Below are 16,419 nucleotides of genomic sequence, written 5' to 3'. Positions count from 1 at the left end.
TGGCATGCATGTGGGATTTAGTTCCCTGACCAGGGATGGAACCTGGGCCCCCTGCATTGGGAGCGCAGTTTTATCCACGGCGCCACCAGGGAAATCCCAATAGCGTTGTTTAAAAGTAAATAAGAATTATGTTGTATCTTGCCCGTGTCACAGTCCAGGAATCATGCTAGTTTGATTGAACATACGCATATTAGTTTAAACAGTCATCTTGTGCCCAGAATGTCCTTAAGAGATCTGAAAATTATGAAAGCAATACTCTCTGTTCCCTGTGAGCTTAAAAAACAGCTGGAAAAGAAAAAAAAGACATCCAGGGGAAATTTAACAGTACAAGATAGCAGTAATTAAGATTGTTCAGAATCTAAATCTACTTCTGGAAAATTGGCAGTGTAAATTGACTATATAACCTTCTTTCCAGTGAACAACTGAAATAAAGGAAAGAGCATGGGGAAGGTACTAAACTCAGGGAACAGTACCTTCCACACACTCAAATAGTGTTCTGGAAAGTGGAACAGGATTGGAAGATATCTCAATGGCTAACCTCTGACTTTCCTTCCCAAGAAAAGAGATGCCACTGTGGTTAATAAAGGAAATCCTGATAAACCTCATTAATGTCTCCCAATTTAGAAGTGCAAAGGCTGAGGTTAGGGATGGACTGCTAGACAAACAGAAACTAGTACAAGTGAAGTTCCTTTTTTTTTTTTTCCTCCAGATCAGACCACTTGATGAATAGGATACTGTGGGTATGACCACACCATCATAAAGCCTACTTGCTGTGAAGCGTATTTCTGATGAAAATACTGATCCACTGAAAAATTCACCCGGATATTGGAAGGTATGTGTCCAGAATAAGACAGGAATACCTCCAACAGCCTTGACATTCATGCAACTAGTAAGGTAGAATCCTGTAATCTTCAGCAACCCACCTTACCTGATATCGAGGAGAAGCCAATTGATCACTAGATATATTGCATAAATTAAATCTTAGATGAAGTGACTTGCAGGATATACATATTGACAGTTCTAGATAAACAACACAAAGATTAGTCCAGCTTAAGCTTTTATATCAGTATTTGAATAGCATGGACTCTAGAAATGATTTTATCTTTTGTACATTTATTTTATACACACACACACACACACACATATAAATTGAGCCTCCTGCACTAAGTATTGTTTACTCATAGAGGATTCTGTAGTGAAAGGATATAAAAGGCCCACAGTGCGGTAGGAGGAGGAGGAATTGAATAAATGGATTTTTTAAAAAGATAATTATAGATAGTGATAAGCACTTAAAAAGTACAATATTGTATTGAGCTAGAGAGTTGCTCTTGGGGTGAGGGAAGGCATCTGCTCTAGACAGGGTATGGAGAGAGGGCTCCACTCTGACACTTACTCTGTAACACCAGACAAGGTATTGAACCTCTCTCATGTTCAATTCCCTTTTCTGCAAGTAGCCAGTATCTTTCTGGGGGTGCAGGGCTCAGCACTGGCATTCATCACCTCATTCACTTATCATAAGAACCCTGCATGGTAGATTCTATCAATATCCACATGGTAGATATGAGGAAATGGAAGCATAAAAATTATTAAGTCATTTTCCGAAGATCACTCAGCTACCGAGTGGTAGATCTAGAAATACAACCCAAGTCTTTGGTCTCGAGCACTTTGCTACACTGTCTCCCTAAAGTAGGATGGACCCAGCCTTGCAGGGTTCCAGTAAGAATTAAGTGAGAACACACATTCAAATCACCCAACACAATACCTTCCCTAGCTTAGGCACTCAACCAGCTGCAGGCAATGTGCAGAATCGTGCGGGGGGTGGGGGGGTGTTGGGAGACAGAATCTGAAATTGCAGAGGAATCGAGCCCAAGATAAATTTCAATATTTTTCTGAGATATATGTAGCAGGTTACCTGGCAGATTTCATGTGTTATCATAAGTATCCATGGTCTATCGTGTTCTTATTGTTAATGAGAAGTCAATTCATTAAGGTGTTATATTGAGAGATTGGGTGGGCATATTATAATATGAAATGAGTATACCACCCAGTATTTGCTACAATTGTTTATTTTTTCCCATTATTGACTCTTGCTCCCACTTCTCAGGATATTGCTATACTACAAGAAAGGACAGAGCAGTAGACACAATTATACTTACCAGAGAAGAAACCCCAAACTTGCACAACAATTCTGAGCTTTCTTTCCAAGGTAGCCTATAACTCTACAGGCAAAATCATCTCATGTGTTGTATATATCATTTGAAATCAATGACTTTCACATCTGGCTAGCAAAAGAAAAAAACCAGCCAGTTCTCCTGAATCCTCTCTCTCCTGATTTCTGCAGTGGGAAGTTTACTGACTGGTTCAGCGATGGCAGCCTGTATTGTGACTAGGCTTCACCACAATTTTACCCAATGTCACTAGAGGGCAGCAGCGAGGCCAGTGTAAGCATCACAAAATATTTGAGCAGGACACCAGGTGGCAGTGCTTCAGCTTTCTTTCTTGCTGCATGCAGTGTGCTAGAGCCTGATTCTCAAGGAAGGAAAATAGAAAGATTAAAGAGATAAAAGATAAAAGACTCCCAAAGGGGTGACATTTGAGAAAAGACATGAAGGAATTCAGAGGTGCACCATGTAGATATTTGGGGGCATAACATCACAATAGAGAGGACAAAGGCAAGGAGCACAGGTCTTGATATAGAAACATGCTTGGAGTGTTTAAGGAATAATACCTTTCCCTGTAGCCCCTTATTCTTCCCAGCACACTATTGCATAAGGAACTTGCTAAAGCATTCAGCACTGTTAACTGATTAGTGGATGATTTCCTCATCTATTGATCCTGGGGCGATTCGTGCCTAGGTTTGGCATCTTCTTTCCTAGTTCCCTTTAGGTTCCTGTTTAAACCAGTAATGTCACCATCACTGAGACATCCAGCCACCCTGTTCTGGGGCCAAATGCTTCTCCATAGTTCAAACCGTGCTCTTTAGGAGCCCCATAAATGCTACACTCTGGCTGACAATAAAAGTTAGAGATGATATTCACAGTTAGGAAAGTTATGTCTCATTTCCGAAAAATTAAAAAAATTGGAACAATAAAATCTATCTCATAGGGTTTATGATATTTGAATTAGATAATGAATCTGAAATGCATACTACAGTGCCTGACATATAGTAAGCCCAATAAGTACCAACTTTCTTTTTTCTAGTAAAACCTTCCTTTCCTTCAATGTCCGGGTCTGTGTTCTGTTACTGCTTGTTGTTTTCTTCACATCAGTTCAATGATGGGAGCTTCTAAGAAATTTACTTAATCACTTATTTTCCTGGAGACAGTCATTATTTTTCCCTCTCTTCTCAGGTCATATTCTTCTAGCCATACTGATTCACTCAGGATGCTAAAAGGACACTGATGAGGTTTTATTTTCATTTCCCTAATGAATAATAATAATAATATTCCCTGATGAATAATGATAATTTTTGTATATTTATTAGCTATTGGATATAATATTTCTGAATTGGAGCTCCAAGCTTTTGCCATTCTTATTAACTCTTTTCTTATTGATTTACATGAGCTTTTAATATATATTGCATTTGAGTCTTTATCAGAAATATGCATTGCAAATATAGTTTACCATTCTGTGCCTTGACTTTCCCCCCTATTAGCAGTGATTTTTAACAAAGACAATTTTAAAATATACTTTCATGTTCATAAGAAGCCAGTTTCAAAGTTTTATTTATTTTTTTTAACACTTTAAAAATGTTTTCACTTGGTGACTTCTGATGTGAAATCAGGCATCATTCTTAATGATATTTCCTAGAATACAATATATCGATTTTTCCCTGGGTATTGGCAAGATTATTTCCACTTAAATAGACCCCTGGGTTTGCCTTCAGTGCCTTGCAGATTTCTGCCAAAACCACAGTGGTGGACTTGCAGAATTCCTTATTCATCTTTATGGTTTTGCACATAGCATTGCTCCTGAATCAGAAACTTGTTTTTCAGGAAGTCAAGTAGAGCAGTGAGTGAAGGTACTTGCTATGAGCAAATGGGTTATGGAATGGGTAATGGAGATGGTAGTTATCAATACCACCTACAATCATGTGGTCATTTGCAGAAACAAGAACTATAATACTTATGACAATTTCTTTTTCATTTTGAAATGAATATGGTTATGTATACATTAACCATTTTTAAATCTCTCCCCTACTTGTCTGCCTGTGGTAACATATGAAGTGCAAGTAGAAGTTTATCTTATATCTCATTGTATCTCAGTGGTTAAGATGCAGGATTCAATGGGACAGTGTGAATGAGGTATAAGAGGAAAGAACACCACCCCAAAATGGATAAATTAACTTGGTGTACTCTCTTCGGGAGAGGGTTAGCTTGGTTTTGGTTGAATGGGGAATAACTGCATCTTATTAACAGGAAGCATAGTTTTGCTGTTGTGTTTATTTGAAAGTTGTGTTGTTAAAAGAGGTATAGATGGGTGACTAGTTGACATAGAGGGTACTGTAGTAGCTTTGTAGTGTCTCAGCTATCTGGAAATCTATGTCCCAGAATTTGCTTCCCTGTATTGTTCTGGGTTAGGGTTGGCCACAGAAAAGACTTGCGCAAGGTTTAGAAGGTAGTTGTCATGAAGTAGCCACCTTTTTTATGCTCTGCTGGTTGGTGCAGGGCTCCAGGAACTGGGCAACTCACACATGTGGCTGCTGATGAACTAGCTCATCTTATTGTTGACTCACAACTCCTCTACCACCCACCCGATCTCCCCCTCATCTTCTCTTTTGTCTTGGACCAAGTATGCATGTAGCATGAGGGCAAATGACACCCACTTTTCCTTGAGGTCACCCACCATTGTGAGACTGAAGGAGGTGAGAGACAGACAAGTTTTAGTGTGTCTTTGTGTGTACCATTGTCCTCATGGGTTCTAGTATCTGTAAATGTCACAGTCTGTCCATGCTTTTGTCCACATCCAACATTCCTTCCCAAATGACACTCTGACTAACACTGAATTCAGGCTCAACACCAGATGCAAAGATAACAGCTTTGTATAGACCCCTCCACCAGCTCTAGCTATTGCCTGAGTTCTATTCTCTACAGTGAGTCTCTTATTCTAGATCACTTGTGATTTGCTTCTCTGATTGTACCCTGACACAAAGTCTAAGAGGAAAGGACTAAGGCAATGATTTTCATGACCATTTCAGATAACTAGACACAGGTTTGTGATGTGAGTGTCTTTAGGTGGAACTGCCACTTTAAATTATTATGGAGCAAGTTTTCAACTTTAGACAATTTTACACATGTTCTGTGTGATGGACTTAAAGTCAAAAATTCAAGACTGAGTATGTATTAGTAGAAAGTTACTCTGGACATCTGTTCCCAAGTGAGATAGCAGGAGATTTTATTTAGAATTAAATCTCCTGATCCAGACCACAGATTAAGCAACCACAGGAGTACCATTTCTTGTCTGGGGTCTGCAGGTGTGCCTTTCAGCGTGGCTCCCGCAGGAAGGGGGCTCTCTCTTATTGAGCTCTGGGGTTTTTGTTTGGCTTTTCCTATTACTTCAAGCACTGTGAGTTCCCAGAGAGCACAGAAGTAGTTTGCAGAATCTTCCACCAGTAAGGCTGAAATGGTGAGGCTGATGAATTTATGTCTTTTCTGAAAGTTTACAGAATAGCGGCCATTCTTTGCATTTTGGCCAGAAGAACTCTGATAAATAAGGAAAGTCATCTCTCCACTGGGAAGCTGCTTATACCAAAAAATATTGTACCAGCTCCAGCTTGTTTCATACTGACAGCTCAAGGTGACCGCCTCCCCTAGCTGACTGGATATGGCTGGCTGGACTTGAGTAACTTTCTGGGCCGCACCAAATCCTGTGGGAAAAAATCAGAAAACAGAGCTGAAGTAGTGAACAAAATAATGTAGGAATTAGACTAATTTAGGACCCAAAGAAAAACCAAATTGAAATCATGATAAGCTTTCTTTTCTCCAATCCTCCTTTCCTCCCCAAGTCCATGTGAAGTACCATGTGCCTGTGTGCAGTCCTTTCAACCTGAACATTTGTACCCATATTTGGAACCATCCCTACCAGAGAAGATGAAGGCCAGGAATACCCATTGCAGGCTGGAGAGCACCATATGGCAAGAATTCCCCTGCACATATGTTTTCAGTTCTGCCTCAAGCTGAGAGCTCAGTGTCTTTGAGGGCCTAGCAGCACATATACATAGTACCTGGGTTCCTGTGTCACTCCTCCAAACAGGAAGTAGGGTTTTATGTTCATAGACCACGTGGTCAGTGCACAGATGGGGAAAAAGCCTGGCTCACCACAAAACTATGTCTACTTTTCTTCCCACGGTAATTGTTAGGCAGTATCTGAAAAGGAGCATGGAAAAATTAGTATTAAAGTTTTGAGCTGAGGGGAACTACAGATTAAACAGGTTGACATGCGTTGATAATTATTCAGCAGAATAATTTTGCCGGTCCATTTAAAATAGAATTTAGTATAGGGTATGCACCCTTCTTGTCATCTACTTACTGGTCATTTTTTTAGCCTCTCTTTACTTTTCTCCATTCTGAATCAGTGGAGTTCTTTAAAAACTCACAGATTTTCAACTTTCTTGGTGAAAGGCAATATTATCCAAAATAATTAATGTATCTCTTTTTTTTAACCGGGTTCTAGGGCTCTATTTAGATTTTTCACTAAATAAAGTTACTTTAACATGAAATGTTAAAAAATCAGCCCCTCGGATTTTCAGAATCTATTCAGTTTTTTATGTTTTCATGAAATTATAACAGGAATAATATATTCTTTTGAAACCTGACATTGAGTCTTATTTATTAGACTTTGAGGAAGATCAGGATATTCCGGATCTTCAGTCCTGTTGCCTCCCCAAGTAGAACTGTACTTAGTAGATCATGTGTCCTATGCTTGTCTTGATGTCACATTTTCTATCCCATTGGTCCAAAGTGTTCAGTCTCACTTGTGAGGAGCTGATTATTTTTCTCTTTGTAAAATAAAGTCAAGATAAGCATGCCAGATCTTTCTGTGACACAATGCTATAATGCACTCCTACAAAACATGTTATCTACAGGCTGTAAACACTCAGTACATGTCAATGCCACAGAAGTTGGTAACTGACGTTTTGTATACTGTTACACGTTCTTGTGGAATGTAGCTGTCAATCTTCCATTTGGTTTCATTGTTTTAACGGAAGAATTAAAATAAAAGAACCAAAGGCAAATAGACAAGTAGAAAAGAAAGTACAGACAAGGTCTCTAAAACAGTGCTAGTCCTTTGACTTTAAGGTCAAAATAACTCATTAATGAGTGTCGCAGGGGTGAGAGTGTATTTTTAGTTGAGACATCTACTCCTCTGTCCCATTTCACCTCTGAGTGCTGACAGGCAGCCGAGGCCCTGGTTTGCAATTATGTGTAGCTAAGCAGAGGAGAGCCATGAATGCCCACAGCAGTCTGGGGAGCAGCATAATGGCAGGATTTCCCCCTTGTTGAAATGGCCCTGCTCTGAGCTCCTGACAGTAAAGGTGCAAGGTCCCTCAGCTGCACTATAGCAGCTGTCTCTGAAATGTAGTTTGTGGGTGGATGAAGTCTGAATGTGTATAACACCCAGGTTGGGAGATTTGGCCTGCCTTAAACATTGTTCTCCCTTTCCTTGTGGTTTAATGATAAATGATTATATATAGTAAAGGACAGTCCAGTGATCAATATTGAAGGACATATGGGAAGGAGATTTATTACTTCAAATTTCCAAATTTAGTAAATTAATCTGTGATGGAATCTGAAGGGCTTACCAGAAACAAATTCATTATGAATCATGCTGTGTTTGCAAATATTCATTCATGTTCTTCTGATTGTTTTCTTGCCTCCAATTTCGATTCTAAGGTGAAATATGTTCACTGATCCTCGACTTCCCTATAAAAGATAAGCAAGAAGCCATCACCCCCCTTCCTTCCTACTTACCCGCCAAATCATGGGAACTGGTAACTTCACAACAGCAAATATCACTCAGACAAATGAGAACAAAACAGGGTTCTGACTTCTGTTATATCTCCAGTTGTGTACTGGAATAACAAATGGTAGTGGCAGTAAAATCATATTCACTTGTGATGTAACGCTATGCTTAACTTATTAGAAGTTGTAGGAAGCAAGGATCCACAGGTCCTCTAAATCCAAATATTTGGCCATGTGTTTGTCATGAGTGCACATACATTGTTTGGTGCAATTCTATAATTATTGTTATAGTTGTCACGAAGACAAAGCTTCTCATAACATACTGTTTAACCAGTGAAAATATAAAAACTATTAACAGTATAAACGCTTTCCAAAATAAAAATATTTCCTTCTCTTGACATTGAAAGAATGAAGATTCTTTTCCATTTTATCCTGAAATTTCATCTGATGAAGTTGTTTATGCCAAATGATCAAATTTTAAGCATTTTATTTTTGTTTCAGCACCTCATAAAGAAACCCCAATGAGAATAACTGAGTTATTCTGTTGTAGATTGTCTTCATACTCTCCTTGATTCCTTTATGGGAATTCCAAATTCACATATCATATGAGGGCACAGAATCACTACTGGGGTTCCCAGATCTTCCCTAGTCCCTCCCTGTGACATCCTTGATGACTGTTTTCTCATGCTGACCATGCATTCCCACCTAGGCATTATATCTTATTTTAATCTTGTATATTGCATTCAAGTGAAAGCTACTCTACTCATATATACATTCCATCCCAAATTTGTTATTAAACTGTTCAAACTACTATAAAAAAAGCAAATCAAACTTTGAGACCAGGGGAATTCATATAGTGACATCTTTGTTTTCAAATTTTAAATATAGTCATCATGCTGTACATTGCATCCCCAGGAGTAATTTATCTTTAACTGGAAGTTTGTACCTGTTGAACACCTTCACAGACTCCCACCCCCATCCCCACTGATTCTGACAATCGCCAATCTGTTCTCTGTACCTATGAGTTCTGCTGTGTCTGTGTGTGTGTGTGTGTGTGTGTGTGTGTGTGTCTGTGCCTGTGCTTTAGATTCCACATACAAGTGATTTCATACAGTATTTTTTAAATTTTAATTTTCATACAGTATTTGACTTTGTCTTCACTTAACATTATGCCCTCAAGTTTCATCCATGTTGTAAATGGCAGGGTTTCTTTTTTTTTTTTTATGACATTATCCTTGTTCATTCATCTGTCAGTGGACACTTAGGTTGTTTCCAAGTCTTGGCTATTGTAGATGAGCTGCAATGAAGAGATATCTTTTTGAGATGGTGCTTTTATTTCCTTCAGGTATATACCCAGAAGTGGAAATGCTGGATCGTATAGTAGTGCTCGTTTTAATTTTTTTGAGGCATCTCCATACTGTTTGCCATAGACATTGCACTAATTTATGTTTCCACTGACAGTTCACAGGGTTCCCTCTTCTTTACATTCTTACCAACACTGTTTTTCTTTTGTTTTTGGTAATAGCCATTCTAACAGGTGTAAGGTGATACCTCATTTTCATTTTGATTTTCATTTCCCTGATTATTAGTCGTGTTGAGTATCTTCTAATTCACCCATTGGCCATTTGTATGGCTTCTTTGGGAAAATGTTTATTCAGATGATCTGCCTATTTTTTAATCAGATTGCTTTTTCTATTGATCATATGATATTTTAATATATTTTGATATTAACCCCTTATCAGATATATAATTGGAAAATATTTTCTCCCATTCCCTAGATTGCCTTCTCATTTTGTTCATGGTTTCTTTTGCCTCACAGTTTGATGTAGTTCCACTTGTTTATTACTGCTTTTGTTGTCTTTGCTTTTGGTGTCAAATACAAAAAATCACTGCCAAGACTGATGTGAAGGAATTTGCTCCGTATGCTTTCTTCTAGGAGTTTTATTGGGTTAGGTCTATGTTCAAGTCTCTAATCCAATTTGAGTTGATTTTTGTGTATGGTGTAAGATAAGTGTCCAGTTTCATTCTTTTGCATAGGGCTTTCCATTCTTCTTAACACCATTTATTGAAGAGACTTTCCTTTCCTGAAAGTATATTTTTGGCTTCTTTTTCATGAATTAATTGACTATGTACACATGGGTTTATTTTTACTTTTATTTTTTAACATCTTTATTGGAGTATAATTGCTTTACAATGTTGTGTTAGGTTCTGCTTTATAACAAAGTGAATCAACTATATGTATACATATATCCCCATATCCCCTCCCTCTTGCATCTCCCCCCGACCCTCCCTATCACACCCCTCTAGGTGGGCACAAAGCACCGAGGTGATCTCCCCGTGCGATGCAGCTGCTTCCTACTAGCTATCTATTCTAGATTTGGTAGTGTATATATGTCAGTGCTACTCACTCACTTTGTCCCACCTTACCCTTCCCCCTCCCTGTGTACTCAAGTCCATTCTCTACATCTGTGTCTTTGCTCCTGTCCTGCCCCTAAGTTCATCAGAACTTTTTTTCTTTTTTTTTAGATTCCACATATATGTGTTAGCATACGGTATTTGTTTTTCTCTTTCTGAATTACTTCACTCTGTATGACAGACTCCAGGTCCATCCACCTCACTACAAAAAACTCAATTTCGTTTCTTTTTATGGCTGAGTAATATTCCATTGTATATATGTGCCACATCTTCTTTATTCATTCATCTGTCCATGGACATTTAGGTTGCTTCCATGTCCTGGCTATTGTAAATAGGGTTTCAATGAACAGTGTGGTACATGCTTCTTTTTGAATTACGGTTTTCTCAGGGTATATGCCCAGTAGTGGGATTGCTGGGTCATATGATAGTTCTGTTTTTAGTTTTTTAAGGAACCTCCATACTGTTCTCCATAGTGGCTGAATCAATTTACATTCCCACCAACAGTGCAAGAGGGTTCCCTTTTTCCACACCCTCTCTAAAATTTATTGTTTGTAGAATTTTTGATGATGGCCATTCTGACCAGTGTGAGGTGATACCTCATTGTAGTTTTGATTTGCACTTCTCTAATGAGTAGTGATGTTGAGCATCTTTTCATGCATTTGTTGGCAATCTGTATATCTTCTTTGGAGAAATGTCTATTTAGATCTTCTGCCCAGTTTTGGATTGGGTTGTTTGTTTCCTTGATATTGAGCTGCATGAGCTGCTTGTATATTTTGGAGATTAATTGTTTGTCAGTTGCTTCGTTTGCAACAAAATATTTTCTCCCATTCTGAGGGTTATCTTTTTGTCTTGTTTATGATTTCCTTTGCTGTGAAAAAGCTTTTAAGTTTCATTAGGTCCCATTTGTTTATTTTTGTTTTTATTTCCATTTCTCTAGGAGGTGGGTCAAAAAAGATCTTGCTGTGATTTATGTCAAGGAGTGTTCTGCCTATGTTTTCCTCTAAGAGTTTGATAGTGTCTGGTCTTACATTTAGGTCTGTAATCCATTCTGAGTTTATTTTTGTGTATGGTGTTCGAAAGTGTTCTAATTCATTCTTTTACATGTAGCTGTCCAGTTTTCCCAGCACCACTTATTGAAGAGGCTGTCTTTTCTCCATTGTATATTCTTGCCTCCTTTATCAAAGATAAGGTGATCATATGTGCGTGGGTTTATCTCTGGGCTTTCTATCCTGTTTCACTGATCTATACTTCTGTTTTTGTGCCAGTACCATACTGTCGTGATTACTGTAGCCCTGTAGCATATTCTGAAGTCAGGGAGCCTGATCCCTCCAGATCCATTTTTCTTTCTCAAGATTGCTTTGCCTATTCAGGGTCTTTTGTGTTTCCATGCAAATTTTAAAAGTTTTTGTTCTAGTTCTGTAAAAAAAAAAATGCCATTGTTTGTTTGATAGGGATTGCTTTGAATCTGTAGATTGCTTTGGGTAGTATTGTCATTTTCACAATGTTGATTCTTCCAATTGAAGAACATGGTATATCTCTCTATCTGTTTCTCAATCTGAAGAAATCTGTTTAATTGCTTCCATCAGTGTCTTATAGTTTTCTGCATACAGGTCTTTTGTCTCTTTAGGTAGGTTTATTCCTAGGTATTTTATTCTTTTTGTTGCAATAGTAAATGGGAGTGTTTCCATAATTTCTCTTTCAGATTTTTCATCATTAGTGTATAGGAATGCAAGAGATTTCTGTGCATTAATTTTGTACCCTGTTACTTTACCAGATTCATTGATGAGCTCTAGTAGTTTTCTGGTATCATCTTTAGGACTCTCTATGTATAGTAGCATGTCGTCTGCAAACAGTGACAGCTTTACTTCTTCTTTTCTGATTTGGATTCCTTTTATTTGTTTTTCTGGCTAAAACTTCCAAAACTATTTTGAATAATAGTGGCGAGAGTGGACAACCTTTGTCTTGTTCCTGATTTTAGAGGAAGTGGTTTCAGTTTTTCACCATTGAGGATGATGTTGGCTGTGGGTTTGTCACATATGGCCTTTATTACGTTGAGGTAAGTTCCCTCTATGCCTACTTTCTGGAGAGCTTTTATCATAAACAGGTGTTGAATTTTGTTGAAAGCTTTTTCTGCACCTATTGAGATGATCATATGTTTTTTATCCTTCAGTTTGTTAATATGGTGTATCACATTGATTGATTTGCATATACTGAAAAATCCTTGCATTCCTGGGATAAAGCTCACTTGATCATGGTTTATGATCCTTTTAATGTGTTGTTGGATTCTGTTTGCTAGTATTTTGTTGAGGATTTTTGCATCTATGTTCATCAGTGATATTGGTCTATAGTTTTCTTTCTTTGTGACACCTTTGGTTTTGGTATCAGGGTGATGGTGGCCTCATAGAATGAGTTTGGGAGTGTTCCTGCCTCTGCTATATTTTGCAAGAGTTTGAGAAGGATGGTGTTAGCTCTTCTCTAAATGTTTGATAGAATTCGCCTGTGAAGCCAACTGATCCTGGGCTTCTGTTCGTGGGAAGATTTTTAATCACACTTTCAATTTCGGTGCTTGTGATTGGTCTATTTATATTTTCTATTTCTTCCTGGTTCAGTCTCAGAAAGTTGTGCTTTTCTAAGCATTTGTCTATTTCTTCCAGGTGGTCCATTTTATTGGCATATAGTTGCTTGTAGTAATCCCTCATGATCCTTTGTATTTCTGCAGTGTCAATTGTTACTTCTCCTTTTTCATTTCTACTTCTGTTGATTTGAGTCTCCTTCCCTTTTTTCTTGATGAGTCTGACTAGTGGTTTATCAATTTGTTTATCTTCTCAAAGAAAGAGCTTTTAGTTTTATTGATCTTGGATATTGTTTCCTTCATTTCTTTTTCATTTATTCCTGATCTGATCTTTATGACTTCTTTCCTTCTGCTAAATTTGGGGTTCTTTTGTTCTTCTTTCTCTAATGGCTTTAGGTGTAAGGTTAGGTTGTTTATTTGAGCTTTTTCTTGTTTCTTAAGGTAGGATTGTATTGCTATAAACTTCCCTCTTAGAACTGCTTTTGGGGCATCCGATATGTTTGGGGTCGTCGTGTTTTCATTGTCATTTGTTTCTAGGTACTTTTTGGTTTCCTCTTTGATTTCTCAGTGATCTCCTGGTTATTTAGTAGTGTATTGTTTAGCCTCCATGTGTTTGCATTTTTTACAGTTCTTTTCCTGTAATTGATATCTAGTTTCATAGTGTTGTGGTCAGAAGAGATACTTGATATAATTTAAATTTTCTTAAATTTACCAAGGCTGGATTTGTGACCCAAGATGTGATCTATCCTGGAGAATATTCCATGAGCACTTGAGAAGAAAGTATTCTGTTGTTTTGGATGGAATGTCCTATACATGTCAATTAAATCCATGTTGTTTAATGTGTCATTTAAAGCTTGTGTTTCCTTATTTATTTCCATTTTGGATGATCTGTCCACTGCTGAAAGTGCGGTGTTAAAGTCCACTACTATGATTGTGTTACTGTCAATATCCCCTTTTATGGCTATTAGCATTTGCCTTATGTATTGAGGTGCTCCTACGTTGGGTGTATAAATATTTACAATTGTTATATCTTCTTGGATTGATCCCTTGATCATTATGTAGTGTCGCTGTTTGTCTCTTGTAGTCGTCTTTATTTTAAACTCTGTTTTGTCTGATATGAGAATTGTTACTCCAGCTTTCTTTTGACTTCCATTTGCATGGAATATCTTTTTCCATCCCCTCACTTTCAGTGTGTATGTGTCCCTAGGTCTGAAGTGGGTCTCTTGGAGACAGCATATATACAGGTCTTGCTTTTGTATCCATTCAGCCAGTCTATGTCTTTTGGTTGGAGCATTTAATCCATTTACATTCAAGGTAATTATCAATATGTAGTTCCTATTCCCATTTTCTTAATTGTTTTGGGTTTGTTATTGTAGGTCTTTTCCTTGTCTTGTGTTTCCTGCCTAGAGAAGTTCTTTTAGCATTTGTTGTAAAGTTGGTTTGGTGGTGCTGAACTCTCTCAGCTTTTCCTTGTCTTAAAGGTTTTAAATTGTCCGTCAGATCTGAATGAGATCCTTGCTGGGTAGAGTAATCTTGGTTGTAGGTTTTTCCCTTTCATCACTTAAAATATGTCCTGGCACTCCCTTCTGGCGTGCAGAGTTTCTGCTGAAAGATCAGCTGTTATCCTTATGGGCATTCCCTTGTATATTATTTGTTGTTTTTCCCTTGCTACCTTTAATATTTTTTCTTTGTATTCAACTTTTGATAGTTTGATTAATATGTGAATTGGCATGTTTCTCCTTGGATTTATCCTGTATGGGACTGTCTGCACTTCCTAGATTTGACTGACAATTTCCTTTTCCATAATAGGAAAGTTTTCAACTATAATCTCTTCCAGTATTTTCTCAGTCCCTTTCCTTTTCTTTTCTTCTTCTGGACCCCTATAATTCGAATGTTGGTGCATTTAATTTTGTGCCAGACTGTCGTTGATTCTTTTCATTCTTTTTTCTTTATTCCGCTCTGTGGTAGTTATTTCCACTATTCTCTCTTTCAGGTCACTTACCTGTTCTTCTGTCTCAGTCATTCTCTATTGATTCCTTCTAGAGAATTTTTAATTTCATTTATTTTGTTGTTCATCATTGTTTGTTTGCTCTTTAGTTCTTCTAGGTCCTTGTTAAACGTTTCTTGTATTTTCTCCATTCTATTTCCAAGATTTTGGATCATCCTTCCTATCATTACTCCGAATTCTTTTTCAGGTAGACTGCCTATTTCCTCTTCATATTTTTTGCTCTGGTGGGTTTTTCCCTTACTCTTTCCTCTGCTGCATATTTCTCTGTCTTCTCATTTTGTTTAACTTACTGTGTTTGGGGTTTCCTTTTTGCAGGCTGCAGGTTCATAATTCCCCTTGCTTTTGGTGTCTGCCCCCATTGGATAAGGTTAGTTCAGTGTCTTGTGTAGGCTTCCTCGTGGAGTGGACTGGTGTCTTTGTTCTGGTGGGTGGGGTTGGATCTTGTCTTTCTGGTGGTCAGGGCTGCGTCCAGTGGTGTGTTTTGTGGTGTCTGTGAGCTTAATATCATTTTAGGCAGCCTCTCTGCTGATGGGTAAGGCTGTGTTCCTGTCTTACTAGTTGTTTGGCATAGGGTGTCCAGCACTGGAGCTTGCTGGCCATTGGGTGGAGCAGGGTCTTAACATTGAGGTGGAGATCTCTGGGAGCGCTCTCACTGATTGATACTACATGTGGCCGGGAGGTTTCTAGTGGTCCAATGTCCTGAACTCAGCTCTCCCACCGCAGAGGCTCAGGCCTGACACCAGGCCGGAGCACCTAGACAACAGGGCCTTATATTTGGGCTCTCCATTCTGCTCCATTGATCAATGTGTCTGTTTTTATGCCAGTACCAGTGTTTTGACTACTATAACTTTGTAATATAGTTTGAAATAAGCAAATGTGATGCCCTCAGTTTTGTTCCTCTTTCTCTAGATTGCTTTGGCTATTGGTGGTCTATTTTGGTACCATACAAATTTCAGGATTTTTTTGTTCTATTTCTGTGAAAAGTGCCATAGAATTTTGACAAGGATTTCATTCAATCTGTAGATTGCTTTGGGTACTATGGATATTAAAACAATTTAATTTTTTATGTCCATGAGAACAAAGTATCTTCCCATTTATTTTTGTCTTCTCAGTTTCCTTAATCAATGTCTTATAGATTTCAATGTACAGGTTTTTCACTTACTTGTTTAAATTTATTCCTAAATATTTTCTGTCCGATGCAATTGTAGATGGAATTGTTTTCTTAACATCACCTTCTGATAGTTTGTTATTAGTATGTGGAAACACAACTGATTTTTGTGTATTCATTTTGTATCCTGCAACTTTACTGAATTTGTGTATTAGTTCTAACATATACTGACATCTTGTGGGCACGTCTCCCACTGCTAAGCCAAATGATGTGATTTTCTTTTCACTTTCTCTTTTTGTGTATGAAAAAGTGTACATTAAGAACTGGAGTAGGAAGTCTCTATGCTGTTTAGTTT

At 37.9% G+C, this 16,419-nt stretch overlaps 1 protein-coding gene across 4 annotated transcripts in view; it reads left to right on the top strand.

The window, feature by feature from the left end:
- The window catches only part of LOC115803651 (sal-like protein 2), a 900,219-nt gene that overhangs the window by 328,298 nt on the left and 555,502 nt on the right, over positions 1 to 16,419 (top strand). For all 4 annotated transcript variants that reach the window (XR_016391489.1, XR_016391490.1, XR_016391491.1 and 1 more), the window contains exon 11: positions 710 to 832. The gene's annotated coding sequence lies outside the window, so the exon portion shown is untranslated. The remainder of the gene's footprint in view (positions 1 to 709; positions 833 to 16,419) is intronic.

This window comes from Delphinapterus leucas, chromosome 2 (assembly GCF_059928025.1).
Source record: "Delphinapterus leucas isolate spDelLeu-1000000601 "Yukka" chromosome 2, BTC_Dleu_Yukka2, whole genome shotgun sequence".
NCBI lineage: Eukaryota > Metazoa > Chordata > Mammalia > Artiodactyla > Monodontidae > Delphinapterus > Delphinapterus leucas.
This window is presented reverse-complemented; position numbering and strand designations above follow the sequence as displayed.